Source organism: Kryptolebias marmoratus, linkage group LG23 (assembly GCF_001649575.2).
Source record: "Kryptolebias marmoratus isolate JLee-2015 linkage group LG23, ASM164957v2, whole genome shotgun sequence".
Lineage (NCBI taxonomy): Eukaryota > Metazoa > Chordata > Actinopteri > Cyprinodontiformes > Rivulidae > Kryptolebias > Kryptolebias marmoratus.
This window is the reverse complement of record NC_051452.1, coordinates 13,376,292-13,389,451: the sequence shown is the minus strand read 5'-3', so window position 1 is coordinate 13,389,451 and position 13,160 is coordinate 13,376,292. Positions and strand designations below refer to the sequence as shown.

Genomic DNA, 13,160 nt, shown 5'->3' with positions numbered 1-13,160 from the left:
CTAACAGTGAAGCCACATTTATCACTCTGTAACTTATTACCTGATCTTATCTAACACACAAATAAACATTAAAAAAAAGCACATTTCAAGGTCAGCAAGGACAAAAAACCTCCACTTCCACTTACAGAAAGAAAAGCTAGCGTGTACTTTTTTAAATGTCAAAGTGCTCCTTTAAATTCTTTTGAAATGATGGTTTCTGTAAAGGTTAGGGTCAGGTAATATGTTACCTGTTGTAGAAAGGTCATTATGACCAGCTAATGGCTAGTCTTTGTCCTAAAACAACTCCAGTCATGTCAGTTTGATCGAGTTTTATGCAAACTGTAGTTAATAAAACTTTACATTGTTCATTTTGTTCGTTCATTATACTAAACAGAAACATGAAAGCAAAGTTTTTGCTTCTGCTCCCGTTTTTCACGAGTTATTCTGTGAACTCAGCACGCCTTTTTTCCTCTCACGTATTGTTCACAAGTTTGGGTAAACCCGTGTCAGTGAGCGCCTCTCCTTCGCCGGGTTAATCCGTCCACCGCACACGTGCGCCGTATCGAGATGCTGATTAGGCCGTGTGATGACGGCGCGGGTGGGCCTCCAGTTTCGCTCCATTTACATCCGAACTCGTAGCCGGGAAGTCGGAGTGGCGTGATTTCCCACCTCGCCGCGTTCCGGCCGTCCCGTTCGGTGAGAGTCGGAAACAAGATGGACGCCAGCGCCGAAGCTCTTATTTTTCTTGCAGTTTCTGAATAGGAGATCTTACTAAACAGATACACGCTCCACTCGCGGAACACGTTTTAATACTTTCTATATACACATTAAAAAGTACCGGCTGTACGAGCGATTAAATGTGAAAACTTAAAGAACGAATGTTACCAGTAAATATAACGGCGTTTACTTTCGAAACTTGCGAGTGGCAGCCATATTGGAAACCTAACTTGGGGGGTAGTCGGAGTTGCTCCCACGATGAGGAACTTGGAAATTCCCATTTCCCAGTACTACAGGAACACACCATTAGGCGATGCAGTTTACTTTTATTATATTGGGGGGTCAGAAAAACAGTATTTGGTGACCATTATTTGCCTCACATAGTGCAACACATCTCCATCACACTGAGTTGGTTCAAGTTGTTTGATTGTGGCCTGTAAAATGTTGGCCCACTCCTCTAACTTGGCTGTCCAAAAAGCCAAAAACTCTCACCAACTCTCCTCAAAAATGACCGATTCTGCTTTAAAAAAAAAAAAAAACCTGCTTGAAAACAAATTCTAAACTTAGACCAGAGGTGGTAAACCCTGGTCCTCGAGGGCCACCATCCTGCATGTTTTACTTGTTCCTCTACTCCAACACACCTGATTTGAATCAGTGTGTCATTAACTGGCTTCTGCAGAACATGAAGAGGTGATTTATCCCCTGAATCAGGTTTGCACACAGGATGTTGGCACTCAAGGGCCAGGGTTAAACACCCCTGGCTTCAACTAATGTGTTTTCTTTGTCAACAGAATAATTAGTTTCTTAAGCAACTGATTGTCGGACATAACTTTTCCCTTGTTTTAATGACAAGTGTAGCGACTTCGATCCATTAATTTAGCCGCTACTGGCTGGGTAGGTTTTAAAACTGTGACGCGTCTCCAATACGCCATGATGAGCCCCACTTGTGTCTTCATACTTCATATTTATTTTCAACTTCAAAGAATACACAAATGATGCAAAATGACGTTTAAATTATTGATCTAAAATGACGATACCTAAGACTGACGGTCAACAGAAAAGTTTGCGAAACCCCTCACCCAACCACTTCCTGGGTATGCCAAAACAATCATCAACATAAAAGTTGTTCATGATTGTATCCCTAGCTTGAAGACTAAACTGTTGTTTATGATTGTCAGCACATTTCCTTAAAGCATAGTTTGCACAACTGGGAGATGATGATGCTCCTAAAACATGTACTGTCATCCTATATTCAACGATGCCTTGAGTGTAATCTCCACCGGGCCACCAGAGGAACCTTAACACGTCTCGATCCTCTTCTGGTACTTTGACCTGGTAGAACATTGCTTCGATGTCTGCAGCGATGACAACAGGTTCTAGTTAGAACTCTAATTAACATACTGGTCAAGTCAGGTCCCTGTAAGAGCTGACTATTTAATGACACTCCTTGGTATGTGGCTCCACAATCGAACACCACTCCCAAGTTTCTTCTTTTGTGGATGCCCAACACCATGATGTGGTAAATACCATTTCCTGCCATCGATACGCTCCATGTTGCTATCTGGTACCTTTTCTGCATAACCTTTAGAGATCATGTCTGACATGAAGTTGCCCTGCAGAAAAGAAGAGCTCTTCAAAAATGTTTTCTTCGAATTCTGGAGGCGTTGCACAGCAACACTTCTGTTATCTGGCATGCAGACTTTTGAATGTTTAAATGGGAGTTCAATATAATAATGACCATCGTGTAGTTTGGCAGAATTGGAAACTTTATCCAAAAATTGCTGATCTTCCTTAGAAGGTTTCTTTTAGAAGGTCCTAGTCCTTCTAGATCTGAAACAATATTTGTTTCAACAGCTTTATTTTGTCCCATAGTTCTTAGCATGATGTTAGATCTCCTTCCTTGAATGTTCAGATTATTCATCAGCTTCACTATGCAGAATGATGCAGCGCTACCTGCGTCTAAAAATGCATAGGTATACACTACTGCATGTCCTTTCTTGACCTTAACTTTCACAGGCATTATTGAAAGTTTAAATTCGTTTCTACCGGCCCCTGTAAGAGCACTTGTTTGTATAGAGACCACAGCATGGTCTTGGGCCTGTTCCTTTGTATCTTGTTCTTTATTAATCTTTCTTTGAAAGACGTGTAGCATTTGAGGATGTTTTAAACCACATATTTTGCAACTGAGGCACTTTCTACAGTCTTTGCTAATGTATCCTTTACAAAGACATCCAAAACACACTCCATTTTCTTTTTGAAAAGTGATTTTGTCTTTGTGTGTTTTCTTTTCCAACTCTTGACATTTTTCTAAGGTATGATCACCTCTGCAAAACAAGCAATTCTTTACTTCTGTGGTCCTTTCCTTTTCAGATGCTGTCACAAATGTAGCAAAAGAACTTTCTTTGAATCTTGCAGGAACAGGTAACTTAGGCTTTCTTGTGTCCTCGTTTATCGTGCATACATCTCTGATATCCCTGAACACTGGGTCAGATGCAATTTTCACTTGCTTTTTCAGAAAATCCACCATATCCTTAAATGTGGCTTGTCGATTAATTCTCTCATGAAAATCACAGACTATTGGCCTCCATTTATCTCTCAGACTGTAAGGTAACTTCTATATTATAGCAAGCATACTTGCAGGCATATCAAGCTCATTCAAATTACTGAGATCTTCCATAGCATTACAACAACCTCTGAGGAATATAGTGTATGCTTGTAGAGCTTTTGTGTCTTCGGTTTTTTGAAGACCAAGAAAGAGCTTTGTTCATATATGCCATTGTGATGCTAGTGTTCATTACCAAAATGCTGCTTTAATAGAGACTTTGCCTTACTGAATCCTCTCTCTGAAGCCATATGCAGGCAACTCCTTACAAGTTCTCTGGATTGTCCTAATGTATGTTGTTCCAAATAATAAAGACAGTCTCCAGGATTTTTATTTCTACTTTCAATATTGTGTTTGAAAGATTTAATGAAAGTCTGATATTGAAGTGGATCTCCATCAAAAACTGGGATCTCCTTCTTAGGTAGAGAGGAAAAACCTTGCTGTTGGATTAATAAAGCAGTCAGTTCATTTTGCTTACTCATGACAGATAAAATGTTACATTGCTCTTCATGACCGGTGTTTGACTGGTATGTTAAAGGAACTGCAGAAAGAGTCTGAGACTGAATTGTGACTCTGCTTGCAGGAAAGAGAGTATGTGAATCTACAACATCATGCTCCTGTAAGATATGCACATGGTCTTCTTGCACAGGATCATCTACTCTTGCATCCAACACTTTACTCTCCTTTCTTCCTTTTTCAACATACAACTCCATACCATCAAACATTTCTGATAATTTGCTTTTAATGCTGGATCCTTTGGAACCTCCCAGAACTTTCATTTTTGCAACTGTAGCAGCTATATTTGTTTCCAGCTCTAGCTGCTCCCGTTGTCTCCTTAACTGTGCTCCAAAGCATGTTTATCTTTAAGCAGTTTTTGCCTTACAATCAGTGCAGCAGCTTCAGCTTCAGCCACTCTCCATGCTGATGCTGCACTGGAAACTCTCAAGTTTGAACCTGTAAAACTTCCTTTACTTCTCCTACTTTCAACATTTGAAACACTGTCACCTGATTGGATTTCATCTTGAATGTCAGATGCTGACGTACGGTGCTTTGAGGATTTTGAAGTGTTATTTTGATTATTTGTGGAATAAACTATCTCCTTGGATAAAACAATCTCAGAAGAAGCCGGTACCTCTGCAGTAGCAACAGTAGGGACAATCACAGCTTCATCACCTTTTCTCACAAAAGGTCTTTTAATTTCAAGAAGCCACTGTTTCACATCTTCAACAAAATCTGTATTACATTTTGTTATGTGTCCAAACCAGTCAATATGAGTAACTTGCTCATCCTTAGGAATCAAGAAAACAAAGGAATTATGGGCTGCTTTTGCATTTTCATACAGATTATTAAATTTTTCCAAGTTGAGCTGCACATCTTTTGCATTGTCATCATTTTTCATCAGCTCTTTAATGTCACGTGATAACCCTTTAATTTTATTCACGTAATATTGTCGTTCCTTCTGCAAAGTTTCGATTTTATACGAAAGCGCTTTAACCGTCAGTTTTGCAGATCTTTTTTCTTCCAGCTCATATTCGGCACCTTTTATTTCACTCATTATCACGTTTTACATGCATCAAACTTAGCATCACATGATTTTATAACTTGAAAGACCAATCACAGTCAACGCTTTTCTTTTTTCCAACCAACACGCAGCATCCACATCGTCACAAGCTGTCAAACTCAGAGCAGGTTCCTCCTGTTTTCCAAATAAAGCACAGCCACGCACGCAACACAAACCAAACAAATGTCCCCAATGGACAAGCGATGACACTTCCGCACTGTGTTCAAAACTTCCAGCATACACAGAATGATTCAGCGTGTCCTACCGCTTCTGGTGCGCGGGTTGCGTTACGTTCCTCCATGGCTGCAATCAGCCGTTGCGCTTCCAATAACTCATCCAAGAAGAACATCCAGACGTGACAAAATTATCCGCTTGGCTTTGTTACTCCAAAAGGTCCATCCACAAATCCTCTTCATTGTTCTGATGCATGATCAAACAACGCAGCGGGCGCCCACAAGCTTTTCTGTTGACTAAATTGTAGCGACTTCGATCCATTAATTTAGCCGCTACTGGCTGGGTAGGTTTTAAAACTGTGACGCGTCTCCAATACGCCATGATGAGCCCCACTTGTGTCTTCATACTTCATATTTATTTTCAACTTCAAAAAATACACGAATGATGAAAAATGACGTTTAAATTACTGGTCTAAAATGACAATACCTAAGACAGATGGTCAACAGAAAAGTTTGCAAAACACCTCACCCAACCACTTCCTCGATATGCCTGTATCCCAATACATAACATACGATCACGCCCACAAGCAATCACCTGGGGTGCAAAAAAAAACCTTGAACACCTGTGCCACCAGAACAAATAAACAAAATAAAACATTCATTTTGGCTTGAACAACGAGGTTTGGGGGTCATGTATCTTTGGAAAATTTCCTGATCTTTCCTTGTCCGTTTTAACCCTCCTGTGGCCTTCGGGTCAAATGGACTTCAAGTTACAAGGGCTCCTCTGCCTCTCTTCAGTTACGAGGGCTTCTGGAGGGTCACAACGTTTGATAGGAAACAATTTTCCCGGTCTAAAACAAGTCACTGCACTAGAGACACTCAAGAGTGTCTGTTGGGCCACTTTTGTCAGAAAGGAGGTTGGAACTGTGGCACATAAAAAAAAAACAAAAAACGAGTCGACAGGATAGAGTTGATTCATAGGTGTTAGATTTGAGTTTAAAGATGGCAGCCTAAGAGTTTGTCTCCCGTATTCTTTGTCCTGATCAGTTTATGGGCGTAAACACTCCTCGCCACTTCTTTCTTTTAAAATGCCTTTTATTTCCGTTGTTCTCGTCTAAGACCCGCTCCTTCGAGTGTAGACGGCACCTGCGTGTGCTCTGAATGATTACGACGGCGGATGGAAAAGAAAAAAAACGTCTGGCGAAACGCCGCGAAGGAGGATGAAACCATACATTAAATGTCTCATATCCTGCCGCGGCGGAGAGGAGAAAACATGAGTGGGAAGAGAAACGCAACACAGCGGAGGGAGTACATCGAGCGCAGATAAATTCTGATTAGGGTTTAAATGGAAAAACATTATTGGGCGCGTCTTGAGGACGTTAGAGAATAATGACACAGGAACGAGCCCAAACCAAGCGTGGAAACAGTTTAATATCCTGCAAAACGTGGAATTATTCTTGTTTTTGTCGCACCAATTTGCTCCTGCCCATCCCTCGTAATGAAGTTGTTGTCCCCACCCCCCCACCCCCAGCATCTTTCTTGTCTCTGAATCACTCGGATCTGCCACANAAATAAAATTGCAGTAACCTCTCTGCGAGGAAACCTTTCAACCGACAAACACAGCTTTCTCTCTTATCTATTGATTTCAGTGACGGCCGGCATATCAGGAAGAAGGTGGTGGTGGGGGGTGGTGGTGGGGCAAATAAAACTCAATAATTTTTTTTAACCTTTTTTCTTTCAGCAGAAGGACAGCAACATTAATATAAAAAAAAGGAAATTGAATGCAGTCATCTTGAGTGCACGGATCATTTTGACCTCAGCGCATCGCACAGAAACCAAATATAAAAGCCCAAAGTAAAAAGCAGGACATTTGATTTCTCTTCGGGTCTTCGGTCAGCAGCTACGTGAAAGCCCCATTTGGAAAACTCGCCATTTAACCCCGAGGACTGAACCGCCTGTTTCCAGGAAGAAATACGTTTGTGTAAAGGTTTCGCTCCTGATCCCCAACAAGTTGTTTTCCACGGTTTATTAGCTTCCTGTGAGGAAAAGTCTGAGTGTACGGAGCAATCTCGGTAACGTTAGAAAGCCGTGCAGCATTCCCCAACAGATACAGCACACATGTCCAATTAAATAGTCGACTTGATCCAATTTGAAACAAAAGCAATTTTCCTTTTTGAGGAATCCACCTAACTGCTGAGTAAAATACATGTTGAAGCTTTAAAATGGTGTCTGGTGTGTGAGTTTTAAGGGATATTTTGGTTGTTTTATAAGTGATGTTGCACGTGCACGTATTAATTATGCTGACTTGATAGAAATCCATGTTGAAAATCGAGCTGCTTGGTTTCGGACCCACCCGGGTTAATGAGCCAAATCAGGACTCACGAGTTCAAGTTCCCAATTAACCCGGATCCTACATGTCCTCTGGCAGACGGAGTTAGCGGACTCGCCAGAAAGAAAAAAAAAAAAAAAAACAGCTGAATCCCCAGAAACGCTGCAGACTCTGGTGATTTGGGTTTCTGATTCGGGTTAAAATCTCACACCAGACTCAGATGTGTCATACATACACATTTATAGAACCATAGTCCAGAATTTAAATGAGGCAGGTAGCGCCTTTGCTGCTCTGCAGGGGGCGCCTCTGAGCTCACAACCTGATTCTTCCGCTCTTTTTTTCTGCACGTTATTGGACCAGAACATTAGCTTAAATACAGACGGGTGCAATTCCCAGTAATTCCCTTCAGGTGGCGCACCTTTCACAGTACTTATGGTCACTGATTTTGGGTGGGGCAACTTTTCTACAGTTTACTGCTGAGGCTGCTGAGTGATGAACACAACTTCAGAAATGACCAAATTATGCCATTAGTCTGAGGCAATAAAACAAAATTTATTTTAAAAAAAAATAATAATAACCCAAACTAGCATTCCAGCTAGTCAAGAAGACAGATCTGTGAGCATTCAGTTAGCAATAGCAACCCTCTGAAAGTTTTTATTTCTACCTTATTTTTAAAATAGAGTAAAAGTTCTAAAGTTAATAAAGTTTCTTTACTTTCATCAGAAGAGACATGAAGAGATTTTGCTGACTTTAAAGAAAAAACTTGCTAAAAACCAAATGCTAAAAGCCATTGATCCTCTGCTTCAGCAATCACGGACAAAGTTCCCGCTAATTTTTTTGATTTCAACAAAGAAATATTAAAACATATCTTTCCAGAAAGTGCCTTTCCGGTCACCTACTCTTGAGAGACTTGAACTAAATATTCCCGTCATATTTAACATGAAAACCTTCATAAGGTAGAAATCAGCTAGGTGTCACTAATGAGCTAACAACCGAGTGAATTCAAACAAAGTTTGAAGTGTGGCTTCTGCAGCCTGGTTACGCTGTGGAGGACAGGAAAACAAGCTTTAATGCCGTTTTCTTTTACTACTTTTAGCAAACAATATTCAACTTGTTCGGCTGCATTTAAAAGCAGTTCCGATGTTGAGCATGTCCCCGATCTTCCACCTTAGAAGCTTTCATACGATCCCTGCCGTCTTTAGTCATTTTCCATCCTTTTTCTTGTGCGGCAGGAGTGCTAAGTGTGTTGCTACATTCCCGCCTCCCCTGACCTTCACACCGAAACCTGCTCCGAATTCCCCATCATGCCTGCCAGTGTAAACATCTGTCCATTATAAACCGTAGAGCTAAATGGTTCCTCTGTGCTGGGGGTGAATAATCCCTTGACTTCCTTTTCTTCGCCCGCCCGTTTTCTTTATCCACGGAGTGGCATTAAATGGAAGTGGTTCTCGTTAGTTAAAGCCCTGATTAGGAACGCGCTTCACAACTAAACAGAAATTTGATTGAGGAGGCAGCTGTTACTGAGTCAAGAGCTCGCAGCCAAGCCGCCCTAAAAAGGTCGGCAATTTAGCAATTACAGCCAGACAGCAGATATCAATCAGCAGTGATGTATACTTAAGTGAGTGCTATGATCATATCATGGCAGGACACTCTCCCGCAGACAGACACACCACCCACAGATAACAGCTATCCACAGTGGAAGCTAAGTGAATTATCCAGCCATCTTTGTGGGACGGTACAGAAAGCCATAGATAGACGGGCGTGAAAAAAAAAAAAAAGGGCCTTTGTTGTGCCTCCATGAATGCGCCTTGGTCCCCCCCCCACCCCTCACCCCCCCCAATGCCTATCATCTATCTGATACAGCTAACCACAGGACGGCCAGATCAATAAACGTCCATGCAAACCCGCCGTTTCGCTTCTTCGCTTTCACCGTGACCTATTGACGAGGAGCGGCAAATGTCAAAGCTCTCCCGTTACTCGCGTCAGGGACAGAGGGGAGGTCACATTAAGAAGGTCACGACCACGTCTTCTCCAGAGAAGACGCGCCCGATTGGCCATGTGTTTTACAATTTGTAACAAAGTGGAAGATGTGAAGAAAACACAAAGTTTTGTTTAAATTCAACTGCCCTAAATGACAGGAAAAGGCTGGCTAAAAGAGGCAGAGTGACGATAATACAGGCAAGGAGGCATAATTTTCAACAAGTAATATAGTTCCTTTTAGCCTCCTTGTGACTGGAGACTAATCGTTGAGTCAAAATTATGAAAAAAAAAGAAGCAAATTTTTAGTTGCAGTTTTACTAAATTTTGAGGGTTTCAGCCAAGCAACCAGAGAGCTGCGCAGCCATGTTTTGCCACAACCAATTTTAAGAAAATCCCAGCCTGTTTCAGTGCACAGCTCGCAAAACTCTGTTCTAGGCCGGGCGCATTACTTTTGTTGACCAACATCGGATCACTCTGAACCCAACATGGCAGCCGCTCCCAGGTTTACGATTTGATACAGTTGAATGAGTAATATTTATCGTCGGCATGGGTTTTAGAGCGGGACATTCGGGGCTATAGCCGTAAGTTCAAGACAACTCTGCGACTATTTCAGGACAAAAACTTCTTATTTGAACACGTTCAAAACTCAAGAGACATGTCGGCCAGCCTCTGCGACTCCTGAAAGGTAATTAAGACCCCCCCTCTTCCCCCCCACGAACGTTTCGATACATTTTGGAGACTCCCTTACGAATGGTGTTCGCCAGCTAGTCGCTAACAGTCACAGCTCAGTGAAAAAAACAATAAAACTGCAACCTTTTTTTAATGTTTTATGTTACTATTTTAAAAAATAAGGAAATAATAATAATTTAAAAAAAACAGAAATTACCGTACACTAGCTAGTTAGATTAAGCTAGTGGGTTTGCTAGCTAATCTGTCTCTACAAGAGATTTTATTTTAAGAAGCTACAGTATAAGTACAACGTAATCATTTTTGATAATATAACTCTCAGATCTGTTTATCATTATTTTCAACAACTGTGACACGTTGTGCTGTTTGTAGACACCCCTTCACCTTCACATAATACTCGTCTACGCGGCTCCGGGTATTTTTTAAAAACAATTTTCTGCTGCGTTTGCGCTTCTCGTCCACCTTTAAAAAAAATTGGGGGGTTGAGAAAAACAGATTTCTAAAAATGGAGCTTTTTAAGATCTATTTCTGATGCATTTGTGTGGACTGACAACGCAGATCTTCATAGAAACAGTGACGCCGTCGCCTGTTTCCCAGTCACTTTAAACTTTGCGTTCTAGAAACAAAAACAACAACGAAGCTGTTTTTACTGTTTTTCTTCTTCTGCGCCTGTCCTGATTTATTCTGAATTTTTTGCCGTCACACTTTTATCTTAAGCTAAAATGACTGGAAACCGAATCACATTTCAGCCAAACAAGGAATGCTTTTACTCTGTACTTCGTTGTTTTTAATGAGGTCGTCCTCGCCCCCTAGTGGTGTGGCAGGGGTATGTCAGCATTTTTCTTAGGATTTGTAAATATTTACAACAAAATATCAGGAGCAGTGTGGACGAAGTGGAAATCTGTGTAGAGTAACAGACATTTTTCACATTTTATTCTTTCGATTTTTGTACGATTTGCTTAACAGGCTTCAAATGTGATTTATAGTTTGTGCTTTTTTTTCAGTGATTGTTTCTTGATAAAGCTTCGGGCAGCAAAACCCGCTACTATTCATCATCAGCTATCAGTTTGTGATGCTGCCTTTAGTCGTTCATAATTCAAAAGATAAAAAGTAGGAAACGTTTAAACGTTCTTAGATACCGGACTGACTGAGTCAAAGTTTGGCGTTCGGAGATCTAAGGGAGCGGACAGGATACAGGAGCTCCTGTCAAGCCGGCAGGTGACTTTGTGGACGTAAGCCCAGGCAGAAACGGTAAAAAGAATAAAAATCAAGCAGTCTCATTTTGCTGGCGATCCATCAATGCCCCACTCGCAGCCTGTCACCTTTCTCCACACAGCCAAGCTCCAAACACTATTGATCGGCCTCTCTCCGTCTCTCCCTGATTGTCTCTCTCCCACTCTCTAAATCAGCATCAAAAAAAAAAAGCTACAGAGGAAACTCACAGCAGCAGATCGATAGCTGCCTTGTTAATTCACTCACTACCATCAAGGACACCATCAGGCCCACGATAAAAGCCTTGATGGAAACTATTTATGCCGTCAAAGCAGCAGCCCATACAAAAAAACTGCAGATCGACAACAATCTTATTTATTTCATCCTTTTAAAATAAAAATACATCATGATTATTTTTTTTTTTCGGCTGAGGCCTTAGTGAAAAATAAAATAACGTAATCGTCCCGACTCATCCTAATTTAATGAGCTCCATAAACGAAGTATCGGCTTTCCAAGCTGCCTCTGCAGCGTGGCAACACCTCCACATCCCGACAGACAACCGAGGCTTCCGACGCTCCAGAATAACCCAATTACCAGCAATTTCCTGGGGGGTGGGGGGGTGGCACTTTGACCCAACTTCCATTTGGGAACAAAGCTGAACACTTTCAACTGAAAAGTACCAGAAACTTAAATGGAAAGTTTAGATTTATTTGGAAAAAACTGGACTTCTATGTAAAAGTTAATAACAATTACTATCTTACTTGTTGTAGATAGCTGTTTAAAGAGTTTCAGTCTGGAGAAAAATCGTTAGTTTCCAATCATATTGACGAGCAAACGACTAGTCCGAGAGGGGCTGAGGCCAAAGTGGAGACCTGCCAAAACAACTCCGGTTTTTCGAATAACCAAGCAGTCCTGTGTCAAATTACTGTATTAATACAAAACTGAAAGTGGTGTAGAGACTTAGAAAAGAAATTAAAATAAAATAAAATTGGCATGAACCTCAACTTTTGAGGTTAGAGTTGTTTTAAGAGGGCAGCGATCCACTTTGTTCCTAAACTACCCATTAGCTCGTCAATCCGGTTGAAATTAATCAGTTTCTCCAAACCAAGCTTGTTTAAAGATCTATCTGAAACAGGTAAGATACTACTTGTTCATCACCTTTAGAAATAATGGAAATAACGCCCTTATCAATTTAGTGTTTGGCACATATTACCCATTCTACTAATTATTCCTGCAAGTTGTGAAAATGCGGACTAAGCCATTATGATGTACAGTAAGGATTTATTTATATATTTCCTTTTTTTTCAGTTTTGTTTTTTAAATTCAGCTCCATTTTTAGCAGACTTTGAAGAGCTCATTACCAGATGCTTTCATGTCCCTTCTTGAAATATGAGTGGTGGTTGGGGAGCCCTGCCAAAGACCTTTTATTTTTTTACACTAAAAACATTGAATGGGTCAAATGAGAGGTGTTGTGAACAAATGTAAAACAGATTTCAATCACTTTTTACGTAGATCTCTAAAACCAAACCTAGGTCCGCACGACACCTCAGAAATTTACTAATATTATGGAAGGTTCGTGTGAAATACTAATTTTTTTTTTCATTAAACAAGGAAGCTGACGCTCTCCAGCCACGCGGCGAGGCAGGAAGTCCCATCCCATCAGTCTCCAGACCAAGAGGTCGAGCGGGATCCATTTTCACTTGTCTGCCTCTCGCTCACGCGCTAATTTAATCTCCGTGTGTGACAAGTACGGGCCAAACGATCCGTGCGCAGCGGGGCTCGCTGACGAGCAAATGTGGCACACACAGAGGTGGGGGGGGGCAAGAAATAAAATAATAAAAATACAACACTTTAGTCTAAACTGAATCAGTAAATGCAGCTTTTATGTGTAAAACTTAGCCCAGCCGTACTGAGCATTGG

The 13,160-nt window shown here is 41.1% G+C and overlaps 1 protein-coding gene and 1 long non-coding RNA gene across 2 annotated transcripts in view; both read right to left on the bottom strand.

Annotated features, from left to right (window-relative positions):
• LOC108245704 overlaps positions 1-13,160 on the bottom strand; it is a 541,596-nt gene that overhangs the window by 421,649 nt on the left and 106,787 nt on the right. The gene's annotated exons all lie outside the window — the stretch shown is intronic.
• LOC108245697 (heparan-sulfate 6-O-sulfotransferase 3-B) overlaps positions 1-13,160 on the bottom strand; it is a 31,012-nt gene that overhangs the window by 2,639 nt on the left and 15,213 nt on the right. The gene's annotated exons all lie outside the window — the stretch shown is intronic.